The sequence below is a fragment of the Dermacentor variabilis genome, unplaced genomic scaffold, assembly GCF_050947875.1.
Source record: "Dermacentor variabilis isolate Ectoservices unplaced genomic scaffold, ASM5094787v1 scaffold_21, whole genome shotgun sequence".
Classification (NCBI taxonomy): Eukaryota; Metazoa; Arthropoda; class Arachnida; order Ixodida; family Ixodidae; genus Dermacentor; species Dermacentor variabilis.
In genome coordinates, this window is record NW_027460379.1 from 2,113,808 (window position 1) to 2,131,594 (window position 17,787).

Genomic DNA, 17,787 nt, shown 5'->3' on the forward strand with positions numbered 1-17,787 from the left:
CTAGTCTCACAGGGTGCCGTGACGCAGCTTCGCGAGTACTGAATCTTACTGCGAAAAGTTTGTGACAATTTTTATGGCCCCTCAACAATTTAAGCCTTCTTTCGGTACTAACGCTTGTCGAAACCGCGACCAGCAATTCCAAATAGTCATAACATGGGAGCGTGTTGCTTGCGCCGGTAGAACGCACAAAAGATCAGGCCAAGGAGCTCAAAAGCCAGGAACTTGTAACTCGAAAATTCTTTATTCTGAACGACTGAACACAGGTTTTGCACCTACGCATGTATCTTGAGTCTGAGTAGAAGGAATTCTGCGAGCGTCCAGCATGGTCTGGCTGACAGCATGTGTTTTGGCCACCTCTGTGTATTCCCCCGCAGGGGCGTCTGCGTCAGCAGGCGTTTGGTGTGTTGCGACACCACGTACCCGAGCACACGAGGGTTGGATCCTCCCGCGTGTAGCCGTGCGCGGCTTATACCCCTGTCAAACGGCCGCGGCTAAAGTCCTTTTAACTCACTTCAACCAAGGACATCTTTATCTCGAGGGAGATGCGCGCCGTGTCACACGGCAGTCCTTTACAAAGGAAGCTTAAGGAAGTTCCTAGCGAAAGGAGATGGAAGATCTCCCTTGCACACTGAAGGGAGTACTCTTGTTCCCAGCGTGCTTGATTTTCGCGTCAAGAAATCACCCTCACTTTTATTAATTTCACTTTTACCAGCAATTATAACGGTTTTTATTGCATATAATGTAGTATTTGAGCACTGACAAAGATATTTGAGTTGAGCAGCTACATTCTACTCTCGAACCGGGCGTTCTCGGAATGGCTGCTGCGTTTGCCCTGACTGCGCCATATTTTGTTGTTTTGGTCAACGCGATTTTGTAAGAAAAGAGAAGTAACCAAAACTTTTTAGCAATATATAACGTGTTTCATGACTGCGTACGAGGTGAGCAGCGCCAAATGGGCCCCCAGCGGCCGCTTTCAAAAGTTCGCTTATAGGCCGTGAGACACGGAGCTGACTCCTCTGAGGTGAAATTCCCTTGCGGTCCTTTAAGGGAAGGAAGTTTGAAGGAGATCCGAGTTGCCCGTGTGACACGGGTATTAGCCACTGTCCGGGAAAAGGGGGATCCTGGGGGTTGAGCCGATGCCGGGTGTTCGGGCCTTTAAGGCCCCCCGGCGGAGGCAACACACCTCTTTGGCCTCTGTTACCTGGCTCTTGCGCCAATAAAGACCACGCATTCATTCATTCATTCATTCTTTGGCCTCTGCTTCTCGTAGATGGCACCCCCGGACTGACCCACCAGGGGGAAATTGGCAGTCGCCTCTTCCTGTACTCACTCCTCGAATCTTCGTCTTTTACTCTCACTTTCTGGCCTTTCCTGTCTTCTTCTCTCTTCTATTACCTCCTTTCTCCTTGGCGGCAAGGGTTAACCTTGTGGGGCTATCCTGTCTTGGGTGCACCATGTTTGGTTACAGTGACGGCGTACGACTGGCGTCATGCAGACTCTTACGCAAGCTCTGCCGCGTCCCCTCTTTAGGCTCCGTGTTGGACGGTGGGCGCTGTTGCCGAACAAAACATTTTCTTATGGCAGCGCAAACTTCTGTCTGCGGGTGGGGTCTGAAAAGATGCCACACCGAAGCACCATTCTAGTTCTCCTTTCAGAGCAATGCCCAATCATTTCCGAATTATTATGTAGTGCACAGTGAAAACAGCTTACCGGTAAGGAAGCTCTCTCCATTCCTGGCGGCCAAGTGTCTGAAAGACAAAATCGGACCGACATGTTGTTAACGGTCAGCGACTTCTGTACACATCGTAGTACTGCGTTGCTTTGTGCTTACTGTTGTTCCCCTCTATGTAATGCCTGCCGGGCCTTTAGGGTATTCGAATAATTTGAATAAATGAATAAACATACAAAACATCAAAAATGTCTAGCGGGGACCTCCTCCTAGAACTAAATGACAAAGATCAAAAGCAAAAGCTCTCCGAACTTACCAGTATTGGTGACGCGACAGTGACAATTTCACCACACAGAACCCTAAACACAAGCCCGGGTGTGATATCAGAGGAAGATTTTATTGGCCTGAGCGATGAGGAACTCCTTGAGGGTTTCCAGGAACAAAACGTGACAAAAGTACAAAGAATTGTCATCCGCAGAAATGACCAAGAAATCCCGACAGAACATGTCATACTTCCCTTTGGAACAAGCATAATGCCTACCTCGCTAGGTGCAGGGTATGTAAAGGTAAACATCAGATCATATATCCCGAACCCAAGACGGTGTTTGAAGTGTCAAAGGTACGGACATGCTTCACATGCATGATGAGGCCAAACAACCTGTGCGAAATGCAGCTCCAGTGATCATCAATCTAACAACTGCACTTATTTATTTATTTATTTATTTATTTATTTATTTATTTATTTATTTATTTATTTAATACATACTGCTAGCCTTATATATAAGGCTGTAGCAGGGTCGGGACACAAGTACAAGTGTGAAAGTGGTATCAAACATGGTTAACAGTTTCTGTTAATAGCAATTCCAAATATTGTAGAGAAAGACTAAAGGGCAGTACATGCTCTGTCCTGCAAGTGATGCCAATGTATGCAATTCGTATACACAAAGGTATTAATAGCACTATAAACCTATTTAAAAGAAAGAAAACTTACCACGAACATTTACTGACATGGAAAAACACCGACGCATACATTTAATTTTTCAAGCTAAGGCAGCAGAGAAGTATAATTAGTCTTGAGACAAACATATCAGTTGAACTACTACCAACGACGTGTTCTGGTAGTTCTTTCCATTCTGCTATTGTCCGTGGGGAAAATGAGAACTTAAATGTATCATTGTGGAATCTATACTCTTTCAAGTGTCTGCTATGTTTTGTTCTAGTGGGCCTGGTGTCTGAGGACCATAGGAGTCGTCGGCTATTTCCGTTTACCTATTATTTAAGCGTTGAAATACGAACATGAGACGTAGAAGCATTGCACGTTTGTTTATTGCGAAAAGACCTGCTATCGCAAGGAGTTCAGAAGGCGAATCACGGCGTCTATACTTGTTGTACAGAAATCTTATTGCTTTCCTTTGTACTGCTTCTAATTTATCAATACATCTTTTCGTGTGCGGAAGCCAACCTATAATACAATATTCAAGAATTGAGCGAACTAATTATGTATATACTAACAGTTTCGTACTTGATGAAGCAGTCCGAAGTGACTGTTTTAGCGAGCAAAGAGCGGAAAAGGCCTTACCTGAAATATCTTCTTCCCCACACTGCATTAACTGCAAAGGAGACCATCCAGCTTATTCGCGGTCTTGCCCTTGTTGGTAAAAGGAAAAAGTAGTGGCACTACCTGCGAAAGAAAAAAATGTTCTATGAAGCCAGAAATTGACTATCGCACCTTCCGCGAAGTAGTTAGCCCAATGTGACGCAGATGGGGGCAGCGTCACAGAGGCCTCCGGAGTCCTCCGAGCCAACGCACAGTGGTGCCGCAGTGACCCCTCCCGCCCCTACAGTAGAAGCAGCCAGTGCTGCTCCATCCTCTTCGAAGGGCCTGCAGACACCAGTCCCGCAGGGCCCTAAGATCAAGCGAACCCCAGGGTCCGAGACACGTGCCTCGGCGCCCAACTCTGTCCTCCAGCGCTTCAGAGAGAGCGACGGAGGTCGACTCAAGAACCGGATACGGACAAGAAATGGTAAACAGAATGCTGCCGTATTTGCTAAATTTCTGCCATAACAACGGTTTCACTCCCGAAACAGCATCGAACCAGAAACTGAAATTGTTGTTCTGTGGCAAAGCTCCTTTCCCATGACAGAATTTCATATGGAATTTCATATCTCTGCGCATGTACGCTATACGCATTGCAATATACCAATGTACTGTTTCATACTACACAAATGTGTGCCGTTTTCCGTCTTTTCCATCATTATGTAGCTGTCTTGCAGTTTTTTTATGTTTGTACGTTTCCTTTAAGATTGGTCTATCCCGCAGTTAACAAACTTTTTATTTCTTTAGTTACTTATTCTCACTGTTGTCGACAAGTTATTGCTGCATTGCTATTACTATTACTATTTGTTTATGGTTTTTATGTTGCCGTGCCGAAAGTGTTCTGTTTCTTCTATTTTGTACTCCGGGGAGCTGGGAATTAGTCCAGCTTACTTGTCAGCTTTCTTTCCCGCACTCCCTTAATTCATGAGTGAAATAAAGATTGTTATTATTATTATTATTATTATTATTATCCCGATGTCATCGACGCCGAAGGACAAGCACTCTTGAGCGCGGAAAGGGGGATAAAGTCTCAATGACCACTGTGAATAAAAAAGCGATAACCTGAAGGTTATCGCTCCTTTGTATCAGCCTTCTTTAGACATCTTTCTTATCTCCTATTGACTTGTAATGCCAATTCTTACCTTTCAATTTCATAATGGCTTTTATTATCCATTGGAATTGTAGAGGTCTCTTACATAACTTAGGTGAAATCAAAGACCTGTTATTTAACTTCTCTCCTATGGCCTTATGCCTACAGGAAACACACCTAGGCAAAAACACAAAAATAATTTAAAAGGTTTCACTGTTGTACGGCGCGACCGTAATCAGACGAACCGGCTTTCGGGTGATGTAGCCATTGTTGTGCAGGGCGGTATATCAGCTAGAGAAGTTCCCATTACCAGTCACATAGAAGCCATTTCTGTCACCATTATCGCTCACAAAACCATCACCATTTGCTCGCTGTATATCCCACCCCACACCCATTTTACTACTAAACACTGAGAAAATATAACAGGTCAATTACGGAGCCATTTGTTTTAATCAGAGATTTTAGTGCTCACTGTACTTTTTGGGGCAGTATCAAAACTGACCAAAGAGGGCAACTAGTTGAAGATTTTATTCTGTCAAATGACATCTGTCTTTTAAATTCAGGTGCACCGACTTCCCGCACTCTTAGTTGTTTAGATTTAGCTTTTTGCTCACCATCTCTTTTTAATTATCATAAGTGGGAAGCTCTCGACAGGTTATATGGTAGTGTTCACTTGCCCGCAATCATCAAACTTTTATCATCACCACCAACTTTAGCCACGAGTCTACGCCATTGGAAGTTACACCTCACTGATGGGCCTGTTCTTATGGAAAATGCGAAACTGGAAGTTGTCTTCTCAAAAGAACTAAGCATTGATGAACTTAACGAAAAAAATCATCATCACCAGCCTGGCTACGCTCACTGCAAGGCAAAGGCCTCTCCCAAACTACCCCGGCCATGTGCTAATTGTGGCCATGTTGTCCCTGCAAACTACTTAAGCTCATCCGCCCACCTAACTTTCTGCCGCCCTCTGCTATGCTTCCCTTCTCCTGGAATCCAGTCCGTAACCTTTAATGACCGTCGGTTATCTTCCCTCCTCATTACATGTCCTTTCCATGCCCATTTCGTTTTCTTGATTTCAACTAACATGTCATTAACTCGCGTTTGTTCCCTCGCCGAATCTGCTCTTTTCTTATCTCTTAACGTTACACTCATCATCCTTCTTTCCATAGCTCGTTGAGTCGCGAAACGAAAAATAATTGCTGCCATAATCGTAGCAGCAGAAAAAGCACTACCCCAGTCATCCTGTATTGTGCGTAAAAGGCTAAATCCCTGGTGGGCGAACGAGTGTACCGAAGCCAAAAAGAAACAAAATAATGCCTGGGGAAGCCTACGGAGGTACCCCACTTATAGAAACCTTTTAAATTTCAAACAGGCCAAAGCTAAAGCACGATTTATTCGAAGACAGGCAGAGAAATCGCCATGGCAAAAGTACATATCTTCTGTTAATAATACGGTCACGTCAAAACGAATGCGGGACCAGGTGAGGAAATTTAAAGGAGAGTACACATCATACACAGTATCACTACTCACGTGTCTAGGCACACAAACAACGCTACAGGATCAGGCCAACTTATTAGGCAAACACTTTTACAAGGTCTCCGGCTCAGCAAATTGCTCAAATGTTTTCTCAAAATATAAAGTCAGCGGAGAAACAGAGACTGCCCACTACTGGGGCTTCAAATGGACTTTATAATAACGTCCTCACAATGGAAGAATTGACCAGAGTTCTCTCTGTGGGTAAAAAAAGCGGCAACAGGTCTTGAGCGAGTCCACTACAGAATGCTCGTAGACCTATCTCAAGCATCAGTAGAAACACTTCTTAAATTTTTCAACAAGATATGGGAATCTGGAGTAATGCCTACAGGCTGGAAAATTGCAGTAGTAGTGCCTTTTTTGAAACCAGTTAAACCCGCTACGTCCTCAAACAGCTACAGGCCCATTGCATTAACAAGCTGTCTAGCCAAATGCTACGACAGTATCATAAGCATAAGGATCTGCTGCATAAGATATGCAGCAGTTCGGATACAGAAAGGGCTGCTCGACAACTGACCACCTCCCTCCGTACGACTAGAACATGAAATCCCTAACGCGTTTCTACACAAACAGCACTGTCTTGCAGTTTTCTTTGATTTAGAAAAAGCGTATGATACCACATCGAGGTATGGAATTTTAAGAGACCTGTCTGACTTGGGTGTGCGTGGCAGAATACTAAACTGTCGATCAAATTTTTTGGCAAATAGAACATTTCAGGTGCGTCTCGGCACGATACTTTCACGCACATTTACACAGTAAAATGGCGTTCCACATGGTTGCATTCTGAGCACGACACTCATCATAGTGAAAATGAACTCTTTTAATAAGATCATCCCATCCTGTGATATTCACTCAATATATGTTGACGATTTGCAAGTGGCTTGCCGCGCATCAAATCTACCCACTTGCGAAAGACAACAACAAATAACTATAAATAATCTTACACAATGGGCTGAAAATATGAATTCCGTTATTCAACAGACAATTCTATTAGTTTTGTTCCCCAGAAACGAGGATTACACTGCAATCCAGTTGTCACATTGGATGGTACAACGCTGCCGGTCAAAGAAAACCACCGATTTTTAGGCGTAACTTTTGACACAAAACTGAACTTCCTGGCCCACATTACCACAACTAAAATAAAAGGAAATAAAGCACTAAATATCCTCAAGGCTTTATTGCGCAAGCACTGGGGATCTGACCGAACATGTCTACTACGTATATACCGGTCCCTTGTACGTAGCATCCTCGACTACGGTAGTGTAGTTTATAGTGCAGCTAGGCAGTCGTGCATCAACCGATTTGATCCAGTTCATATTCTCGGCCTACGACTTGCGAGCGTTGCCTACAGAACATCGCCTGTCCAAAGTTTATATGTTTACTACAATGAGCCTTCCTTACAGCAACGCAGAGCACTACTTACACTTTCCTAAGTACTGAGAATTCGGTCATCACCACAACATATATGCTGCAGCATCGTAACGCAGTGCAAATCACGGATACACTGCACAAACAAACCGAACATGATTCGGCCACTAATCTTATGAGACGAAAAATACTGTCAGACTTATGATGTCCCTCATGAGGCCCTGCAGGTTGCTGAAAGGCCACCAAGATTGCCACCATGGTACAACTTTTCGCAGCTATGGGACTGGACACTAACACATCTAAAAGAAGACACTCCACAAGAACACATAATACAAGCGTTCCGAGCTATTCAAGAAAAGTGTAAAAACTACACTGAATTTTACACAGACGGCTCTATAACACAAGAATACGTAGGTGTCGGTATCATAAAGAAAAATGGGTATATTGCATTTTGATAAATAATTTTTTTAGCCTTTACCGCCGAAGTTAATGCTATTTGGACGGCAGTAAAGAAAATCACCACCAACAAGCAGATGAATGCTATAATATATACGGATTCGTTGAGCGCACTCAGAACTCTAAACCTTAACTCAGCGTCTGAACTCCTGCTTAGTGATATCCTAAACATGGTGGCTTATAATAAATACGGGAGAACCATACGATTCTGCTGGGTCCCAAGCCACGTTGGGATACCAGGGAATGAATCAGCAGATACATGCGCGTTCATAGCAGCGCACGAAGGCATAACAAACAACACTTCCATACAGAAACAGTATCCGAGCGATTCATAAGGCCCTGGAATCAAAGTGGCAACTAGAATGGGACTCTTGTATAAATAACAAGTTACACACAATAAAACCCCTGCTTACGAGGGGAAGTCGTGCAGTCACCAGCAACGCTTCTATGAGGTGATCCTGTGTAGACTCTGAATTGGGCATACACAACTGACACATAATTTTCTACTTCAAAACGAAAACCTGCCAACTTGCCAGAAGTGCCAGGAACCACTCACAGTAATGCACATTATAATGACACGTCCACATACTGAAACACGGAGACGGAAGCTTTTACACAATCTCTATAACTTACACATACATTTACACCCCGCTTCAATACTCGAAGGTACTGACGAGCTTTATAGAGGAAAGCGGTGTTTTGCACAGACTATAAAGTAACGCAGCTTTCGCCTGCTTTAACATTCTATCTCTTAATATCTTCTGGGTGGCGCAGCATGGCCTTAGTCGCTTTTGCGCCATTAAACTCAAATTAACTAACCAACATCTGTGTATTCGTAGCGTACTATCGCATCGGTTGTAGCCAAGTTGTGAAAACGCGCAGTAACCCGTGTATTCGTGCTAATAAAGTGCAGGAAGTAAGGCTCGAGAAGAGGGGAATGCTTGAAAATAGAACGTTTTTGTGGTGTGTACGGTATTCTTCAGGATGAATCAGGTATTTCCTACGCCGCGTATGTAAAAGCGAACTGCTTTTGGTTGTAGTGCCGCCCATTCGCCACTTTCGCACGCTTCGCCTCTACACGCATTATTCCTGCATGTTATTAACAAAGTGACACTTGCTTTTAATTTAGTGCTTTGAGCTGACGTCGTCTGGTGCAGCTTCCTACAGGAACTACTGCTGCTTACCTGCTGCCACAACGTTGGATGAACGCACAAAAAGCCCGTGACTAGAATTTATATAGAATAAAATAACCATTCCCTCATTTCAGAAGAGGTCTTGCGTCTTTATGAAATTTCACGTGGCAGATATTCGATGGAGGCTTGTAAAGAACGTTCGTAATCAATTTTAATACCAGAACGATTACGCACGAAGACTGTGCGCGGTTGAGCTGCAGAAGCAAAAAAAAAAAGACCAGCGCAGCCGGCGTGACGCGTACCAGCTAGCGTATAAAACGCGCGCGCGCAAAGCCGAAACCGGAAGTGTGGTTCAGGTATTAACACCGGCGCTTGGTGCGCTGCAGTAAATTCGGCCGCTTGGTTCTATGGGAGTGTCCACTCTTGTTGTATTTCTTTCTCTATGGATCATGCATAGAAGCTGATGCGCTTGACCCGCTGATCAGACTTTAAAGGAACGGCAATCTGTTGGCCGTTATTGTTCTTCTTTGAGCGTATCTTCCTTTGGAGGGCACAAGTTCGCCCAATAAAACGCTAGTTTCATCAATCACAGTTTTGCTGCCTTCTTCACCGTTGCTACCACGTGACATCTGGTGGAGGTGCTTTGGTTCATGTACCAAACGCCCCCGCAAAGCCGCGATCCAAGCCCGAAACCCGAAGACAGCATCAAGGTCGCCCAAGATCAGCGAGCTAGCCGCAGACTGCAAGGACTGCCCTCGGAGCATGGACTGCCTGATACGACCAAGAAGACCGTGGCCAGCTCAGCAACCACAATGGCAGCCCCAGTGTTTCCCATCGTGCTTCAACAACCCAGGGAGCCCTCTACCATCCGTGGAGCTTCGTCGGAGTATCCGGAAACCTGGTTCCAAACCTTCGAAATGATCTCAACCTTCAATAACTGGACTTCTGAGGTTAAGCTACGCCATGGGTACTTCTCCTTGGAAGATGCCGCAAGGACTAGGTTCGAGAACCGGGAGTCCACCCTTAAAACGTTGGACCTGTTCCGCAGTAACTTCCTGAGAACCTTCACGAGCGTTGTCCGAAAAGAAATATGCCCAAGTAAAACTCTTGTTTGTGCTAGTTGGTTCATGCTTGAATTAGTAAAGGCAAGGCGCAGAAGACTAGGACTCAAGAAGAACACAAATGACAGGACCGGCGCCACTCACAACTAAGTTTATTTCCGTAACAAGCCTGGCTTATGTAGGCTAATCAAGCCGACTCACACACGAAACTTTAGAAGTAAAATACAGCAATCTAATGACCACTCAGGAATCATATCTGGCACAAAATATCAAATGAGCAAACGAGAACCACACGTGTAGCAGCACGGCAAGCAATTTATCGAGCATACTGTTTTCCAAGCCAACGGGGAGAAAAAAGGAGACATAAAAAGTACCGTCTGCGCTTCACCATCAAACTATCCGCAACATAACGCACTTCAAACACCTAAAGCCCAGTCAGTGATAAAACCCGCACGACTATGGGAATGACCAACGAATAACACGGAAAAACCATGAATAAAGGCTTCTAAGTACAGCGTCTGCGTCAAAACTAAAATGCCTAATAGTCACTCACCTAACAAACTGATAAAACACGTTACCGCACGAAAAATGACCCATGTGACGAACAATGAATAGACAGAACAGTTCAACGATAAAGGGTCTAAAGAACAGGCTCTGCGTCAAAAAAAAAACGCAACAAAAGCTTTAGAGGCACTAGAAAATCGTCAACAATATAAAAACTAGTTAAATAAAAGGAAGACAGACGGAAAAAACCTAAATTAAATCGCTCTAACATGAGGCCTAAATGAAACCTAAAAATGTAGTCTCCTTGTCACTAAGCGCAATGGACGGCCTGCCGACGCATTTGCTTCCCTCTTTCTTGACGAAATAGGCTTCCAGAATTTCCCGCTCGAACCTGTCTTTTCCAAACTTCAAAAATTTAGTTTTGTCGAACTGAGGGCGGCAATTAGTGGAGTCTCTGCAATGCTGTGCAAGGAAACTCCCTTCATTGTTGCGCAGATTACGACAATGTTCCATTGTACGCTCATTGAAACATGGACCTGTTTGTCCGATATAGCTGCGACCACAGCTTAGAGTGATTTGGTAGACGACACGTGTCCTGCATTCAGTGAACTTCTTCTGATTCTGGATTGAACAAGCCGGGGGTTTCTCTCGGTTCATGGCACAAAGGTTAGACAACTTGCAAGGCGCCGAGAAGACAACCTGAACATTATGCCTGCTCGCCACTTTCTTAATGTTCTGCGATACCTTATGAAGGTTCGGAATTACCGTAACAGAACTGCGTGGAACTGGCTCCCTGATAAGAGGCGGGTGCTTGAGTTTTTGGAGCATCGTTTCGCATACAGCTGAAATCAGACAGGACGGGAAGCCTGCCTGTTGTAGTCATTGCACTTGAGCGCTAAAGCTACTTGACACAAAATGGATACAAAACTTAGTTAAAGCAGTTTGCAGAGAATTGGTAGCAATTGCACGCTTTACAATCTTGGAATGGGCGCTCACAAACGGTAGCAGGCCTTTCAAATAACGCGGATTGTAGATCCAACAGATGCCTTCCTTTGGAAAGACTAGCCTGATATCCAAAAAAGTGGAGTTGACCACTGTTCGGAACTTCCTTGGTAAACCTGAGACCCTGACTGGGGTTCGAGAAGATAGTCCTGGTTCTCTCAACGGTAGAATCTAATTCGTGCTCAGAGACATCCTTCCCAATGACCAAGAAATCATCAACATATCTGTAAATGGACACTACATGAGGATCACAAAGATTATTACTGGTCTCAGCTCCTACAGCAAATAGGAAGATAACGCAAAGGACAGGGGCTACAGAAGAACCGATGCATATCCCTTTCTTCTACACATAAAACTTTCCTTCAAACAAAATGGCGGTTGAGTTTAAGTAGAACTCTAAGAAGGAAATGAAATTGTCCGCGCTTACACCTGCAGCATTCCGGAAGCGGACTTCACCAGTTGATTGGATCTTGTCCCTGACCGCTGCTAAGAGACCTGTTGTTGGTTTGGAAAAGACTATGCTCGATGAATTGCTTGCCGTGCTGCTCCATGTGTGGTTCTTGTTTGCTCATTTGATATTTTGTGCCAGGTATGATTCCTGAGTGGTCGATACATTGCTGTATTTTATTCCTAAAGTTTCGTGTGTGACTCGGCTTGATTAGCCCACATAAGGCAGGCTTGTTGCGGAAATAAACTTAGTTGTGAGTGGCGCCGGTCCTGTCGTTTGTGTTCTTCTTGAGTCCTGGTCTTCTGCGCCTTGGCTTTACTAATCCGAAAAGAAAGGGCCGAAGTTCTGCTGAAAGCCCAAAGGCATGAGACCATCGCCATCTTCACGGAAGAAATGGCCCGTCTTTTCCGGCACGCCAACCCGGAAATGTCCGAGGAGAAAAATTATGCAGATCCCACGCACTGTGGGAATGGGTGGTAGCGAAGTTTTCCGTGCTGGATGCTTTGATTGACGATAATTAGCGCTGATGTTGACGGCTAAAGCCTAATTTCTTCAACGTTTAGGCTAACACGAGAGTGGTCAGTCGATGTTAAACGTTACCTTGCGTGCATCAATGATGCTGTTTGTTTGAGTTGTACACAGAACACACAGGGAGGGGTGTTCGCTTGAGGCGTTGTTGTGCGCCATATTTTATAACCTCTGAGAGGGTTGAGCATTTTGATTTCCTCACATGGTACATCGCATTGTGGCAGAAGCATTAAACTTGAATTGGATCATGGGGCTGTACGTGCCAAAACCATACTCGGATTATGAGGCAAGCTGTAGTGGTGAACTCCGGATTAACTTTGACACCGTGATGTTCTTTAACGTGTCTAATGGTAGCGCATCCTGTGGACTTAGCAGCCTGAAGAAATCTCTTGTATAAGCCTGTAGAACTAAAAAGGAAGATAAGAAGCAACTATCTGTAAAAGAGTCTCTTCCAGAAAAGATCGACAATGGTAACCTTTGCAGACGTGCCATGCGTCAATCAGATGGTCCACCTTAGGCTTCCCAGACTTGAACTACCTGCATCAGTGTTGCAGACTTTGTTATTTAACAAACACCTGCGTTACAGACTGTACCACAATCATTTGTATGTGGCCTAGACAAAGAGGCATGTTACTGCCGCGCATATATTTCTCACTTCTGGTGAATACAGAGGAAAAATATACAGCAGTGGCCTTGCAGTGGTTTCTTTGTGCTTGATGGTTCCCACAGTATTCCTCAACTGTTTTCATATACTTGAATGCAGATTTAAGACGTTAGTCGTATTATTTATTGCCACTGAGAATTTCTCTTGTGCCAAATATCATGCTTCTTTTACTTTTATGAATGCTACAATAATTACAGCACAATGCGGAATAATAAGGCTGCTTTCTGGGTACGTTTGGGGGAACTTTCAACTAGCGAGCGCTCTATGATTTTGATTTAGCGGCACTGACCAGCGCACTTTTGGATGCCGATCCACAACCATTTCAGGGACATGGATACCACTTTCATCAAGGGCGGTGAGAACCCTCTTCAGGCCCCGAACCTTCGTGTGTGTGCGTGAGGATACCTCGTTGCACTGGAAACTAAAAAAAATGTATCATGAGATTCTAAAAATGCGGCTACTAGATGGAACCAGTACCCGAAGAAGGACGGTTGGCTGGTGGTGAAGAGGAGGGCCTGCTAGTTACTACTTAACTATTCAGCATGCAAATAGCACTTAAACATTGACTAGGAGTAGTGAAAAGCAATAAAAAAGGCGTAAAGCACGCCGGAAGGAAGATAAATTTGAGGCTCTGAAGGTGGAAACTGCGCATAAAACGTTCGTTCTGCTCTGCCAGGAAGCAGAAGTCAACAAGCAGTGCATGTAGCAACCAAATGGAATTCTGTGCTCTTTAAATACAGCCCTTGCAACCCTCCTTTTTCGCTGTAGAGTACTAATAAGTCAACATCATTCTAAAATATAAAGAAAGAATGACTCTTGGTGAATAGAAATTTCTGGTTAGTAGCGAGTACAGTGAATGCTAGTATTTCCCCATGTAAGAACATGGCAATACATGAAAAAAAAATTTGTAAATCAATGCCCAACGGATCATAACAGCAAAGAAATAGTTATTACAACCTTAACTATATACCTATCCGTAGAAATAAATGCTTTACCTGCACAAGCTCTACATCACTGATGCGATTCAGGCTTATCTCGAACGTTGAGTAAGTGCCATACTTGGCATTGTAGCCATAAGAATCAGCGTGGTTGTCACCTGCTACTTTTGCTGCTCCTCCACGCGACACAATCGCTTGCACGAGCCGCCTCTTTTGATCCTGCCATACCTGGAAAACGCACAAAAAACATTCATTGAAACCTATTCCTTTGACTATACAAGGCAGACTATGTATGGCGTGTCATGAAATGTGCATATCAAAGACCCTCACAGACCTTCCAGTGCTGTTACAGTGTGAAGTGTATATGATTTTGACCAATTATTTTTATCACTATGCAAACACCCAAGCGCCAAGAGTTTGTGGTCATTTCAATTTCTGTAATACAAAAATTCCATTACCTCATCGTTCACTGCTGGAAGCAATAACTTGCTTTGCAAGTGATCGTGCGACCTCTCGATGAAGCATCCTACGCCCGCGTTCTTCAGGAAATGCAAGAAATTAGTGATGCTCGTAAAAATAACCGCAGCAGCCAGTGCGATGTCACCCGAGGCACGCTTCCCTTTCTTCGGCTGACTGAGCCAGATGTTGGCGTGCTTGTCCTGGCGTATTGCAGAAACTCTGACAATAGAACATTTAACCTGCAAGCAGGATAATATAATACACAACGTATTTGGATACACACTCGAGGCAACCCTACACTGTGTTATTGAAAAGCACAACATCTGCTGTCACATGAGTAAAGATTGGAGACGCGCATACACGCAGGCAGGTGGAAGCCTCAGGGCCGTGGATATCTATGGCTTCCTGAGGGTGGCTGTAAACTGGCTACAAAAACGCGCCGGAGTAGAAGAAGCAAGCAATTCAGCTCAGTGCCTTTCTTAAGCAGTGTCCCACCGAGTACTAGCCCAATGCTGCTCAGTTTATGCAATCTCGTGATAACCGGTGCGTTCGTGCAGCGTTACATAGCGGTGAACTAGTCGTGCACAGTCACATTATTTTAGTTACGATGATACATTTCATGCGTTCATAGACGTATGCTTTCTGCAAAACGCACCGGATACTTTTTTCTGATCAACTGATTTACAACACCTGTCGGATATGTTTGCAGCCATTGTTGGCAGTGATAATGGATTCACAACATCAGAACGGATGCAGGAAAGTCAAGAACAAGACGGTGTGCTGGAACTTTGCCCTATAAGTTCCAATGTTTTCTCCCTTTGAATATAGAGACCACACCAGAATTTTACGCAATGATTGATGTGCCAAGGCACATGTGCCACATGAACACGGGATGAAGCTCCAAGCTGGAGCTTCACCGCAGATACTCTAAATGGCACCGCTAATGCTGTTCGAAAAGAGTAAAAAAAGAAATGACAGTTAATCTTGGAAATTTGGGAATCCACACACGTAAGTACAAAATAAACTTGCTGATTGTATAATTTTATATCTCTGCACATTTTTTTAGTCATGCATCTCTGAGAACCTGATAGCTTTTATTGACACAATCCTGATATACTATTAGACACATCACGGTATCCGCAACGCTGTTAATAATTACAGCATTTATTTGTGCGTGAAAGAGATATGCACACCTGTAGTGAAAGTTCAGCACGAAGGCCACAGGTCTTGCAAATCGGGAATAGGCTCACCAGGCATTCCTCATACACGATGAAATTCCTAGTTGCAGGAAGTTCACCTAAGGATCTCTTAAGGGCAATATTCATTGATGCTAATGTAAATATCAATTGGCTGTGATGTCTGTGGGCTTTGGATTGCGGACAAGTTTATAACAGCTTTTATTTTGATGTAACAGCCATGCACTGGAATTGCAATAGCCTGCCAAGAGGAACTGGTGAAACTAATCACACAAATTGTGAAGTGCATGAAATTTCACTGCATTAACATGAGCGCGCACACATACACACAAAACAAAGGCATGAGAAAATGAGTGATTAGATGCTTTATGTGGCAGCAACAAACCACTCGTAAAAATAACACGGTAATATACAAAGTTACATTTCGGGCATTGCAACCCTATCTGGAGTTCAGTGTTTGACGGACGTCCGTCTGGTCGGGATGGAACATGGTGAAAAGGTAGACAAAATCCGGGACACTACGCCAACCAAAGTAAAATTTGACAGAAAATAGCAAGTTCCGGCTCAAAACATGGGAGCCTTGTTCACGGGTAAAAGAAACAAAGGTGTTCGAGCAGCTCGTTTAAATAGTCTTGAACACATGACGCAGGCAGCGCGCATACACTGACGGCCGATTGCCATCGCCCCTGTTCAGCCTGTGTGGCGTAGTCTGAATCATGAGCGACTCAAGATAAAGGAGTCGAGATAGCCCGTTTTCCCCTGCCAAGGACACGTGCCACGTGTCCAGCCAAGGACACGTGCACCTCAGTCGATTGCGCGGTGGCTTGAAGGGGCATGCTCAGCCAAAGCACTGGATTTAACATTTTTGGTTCTCACGTCCTAATTGTGCTCTTTAAGTCGCCTTTCAAAGTCACCGCTTCTCCAATACACTCGTAGTCACAATCCGCGCATAGGACAACGTACACTACACCTAGGGATTTATATTTTGGTAATTTGCTCTTAACATTGACCAGCGAATGTCGTAGTTTCTGGTTTGAAATGTGTGCCACTTGGACATTGTGAGAACGCAGAACACTGCTTAGAGCTTCACTTGTGGACGGGATATACGGTGTTGCGGCGCGCTTTTTACCAGAGGCAGCAGAGAGTGACTGTGCACGTGCCATTTGCCGTTCAGCAGCATTCAAGAAAGAACACGGGTAAGCGCAGGCCGATAGTTCCCACCGTACCACGCTTTAGTCGGCTGCGTAGTCTTCCTGTCTTGTGCAGATTTTCTCCGGGCTTCGTAGAAGCGTGGAAACCACGGCCCTCTTATGAGAAGCAGGTTGCATAGAGCCGAAATACCGAAGTGCAAGTAACGTCCTGTGTAAGTTAGCTTTCTGAAAACTCCGAACGACGAAGTAGAAGTAGAAGTAGACCCCTTTCTTTAAATCAGCATAACTAGGAACGGGAGGTTGCCGTCGACTTCCTATTCCACCGTGAACTGGATCGCTGCTTCGATGCTGTTCAGATGCGAAATGAACGATTGAACTGCTTCTTTGGGAATGATGCAAGAATAGTCCTCCACCTAGTGAAAAATTCCTTCGCGGCAGGGTTAAACGAAGAAAATGCTCGACTGTCAAGTGCTTCCATTGTCAAATTACCAGCGGTTACCGATGTAGAAGCTCCCATAGCCGTTCCATGGACCTGTTCGTAGAAACTCTTTTGGAACATAAACTACCTGTTTGACAAACAGAACTGTAACAGCCGAGCCAGGTCCAGTGCACCGGCAAGCGATCTTTCGGGCAGAGTTGCATCCGTATCCAGCGCGGTCTTGCATACATCCACGGCCAGTTCCGTTGGCACACTAGTGAAAAGCAATTTCACGTCAAAAGAAACCAAGATGTCGTTTTTATCCAATCCGACGTCACGGACTTTGTCCATCAAGTCATAGGAGTAGCGGATGTGAATGACACGTTGTCTGACAAGGGACGAAATGACATTATGTAAAAATCGCGATAGCGTGTGGAGGAGGGAGCGTGTAATATCTACACTTGGACGCATGGGGACGGCTGGCTTGTGAACCTTGGGAAGGCCACAAAGAGCTGGTGCCGAACCATTATGGCAAAGTAATGTGAAATACAGTGACTTGCGTTCAGGGG

General features: G+C 44.5%; 1 long non-coding RNA gene across 1 annotated transcript in view; it reads right to left on the bottom strand.

Moving 5' to 3' along the window:
- Window positions 1–313: 313 nt before the first annotated feature.
- LOC142568573 (uncharacterized) overlaps window positions 314–17,787 on the bottom strand; it is a 77,342-nt gene continuing 59,868 nt past the window's right edge. The window contains exons 2-5 of the long non-coding RNA XR_012825464.1: window positions 14,153–14,222; window positions 3,249–3,350; window positions 1,711–1,748; window positions 314–1,610 (exon numbers count right to left, since the gene is read on the bottom strand). This is a non-coding gene — a long non-coding RNA (uncharacterized LOC142568573). The remainder of the gene's footprint in view (window positions 1,611–1,710; window positions 1,749–3,248; window positions 3,351–14,152; window positions 14,223–17,787) is intronic.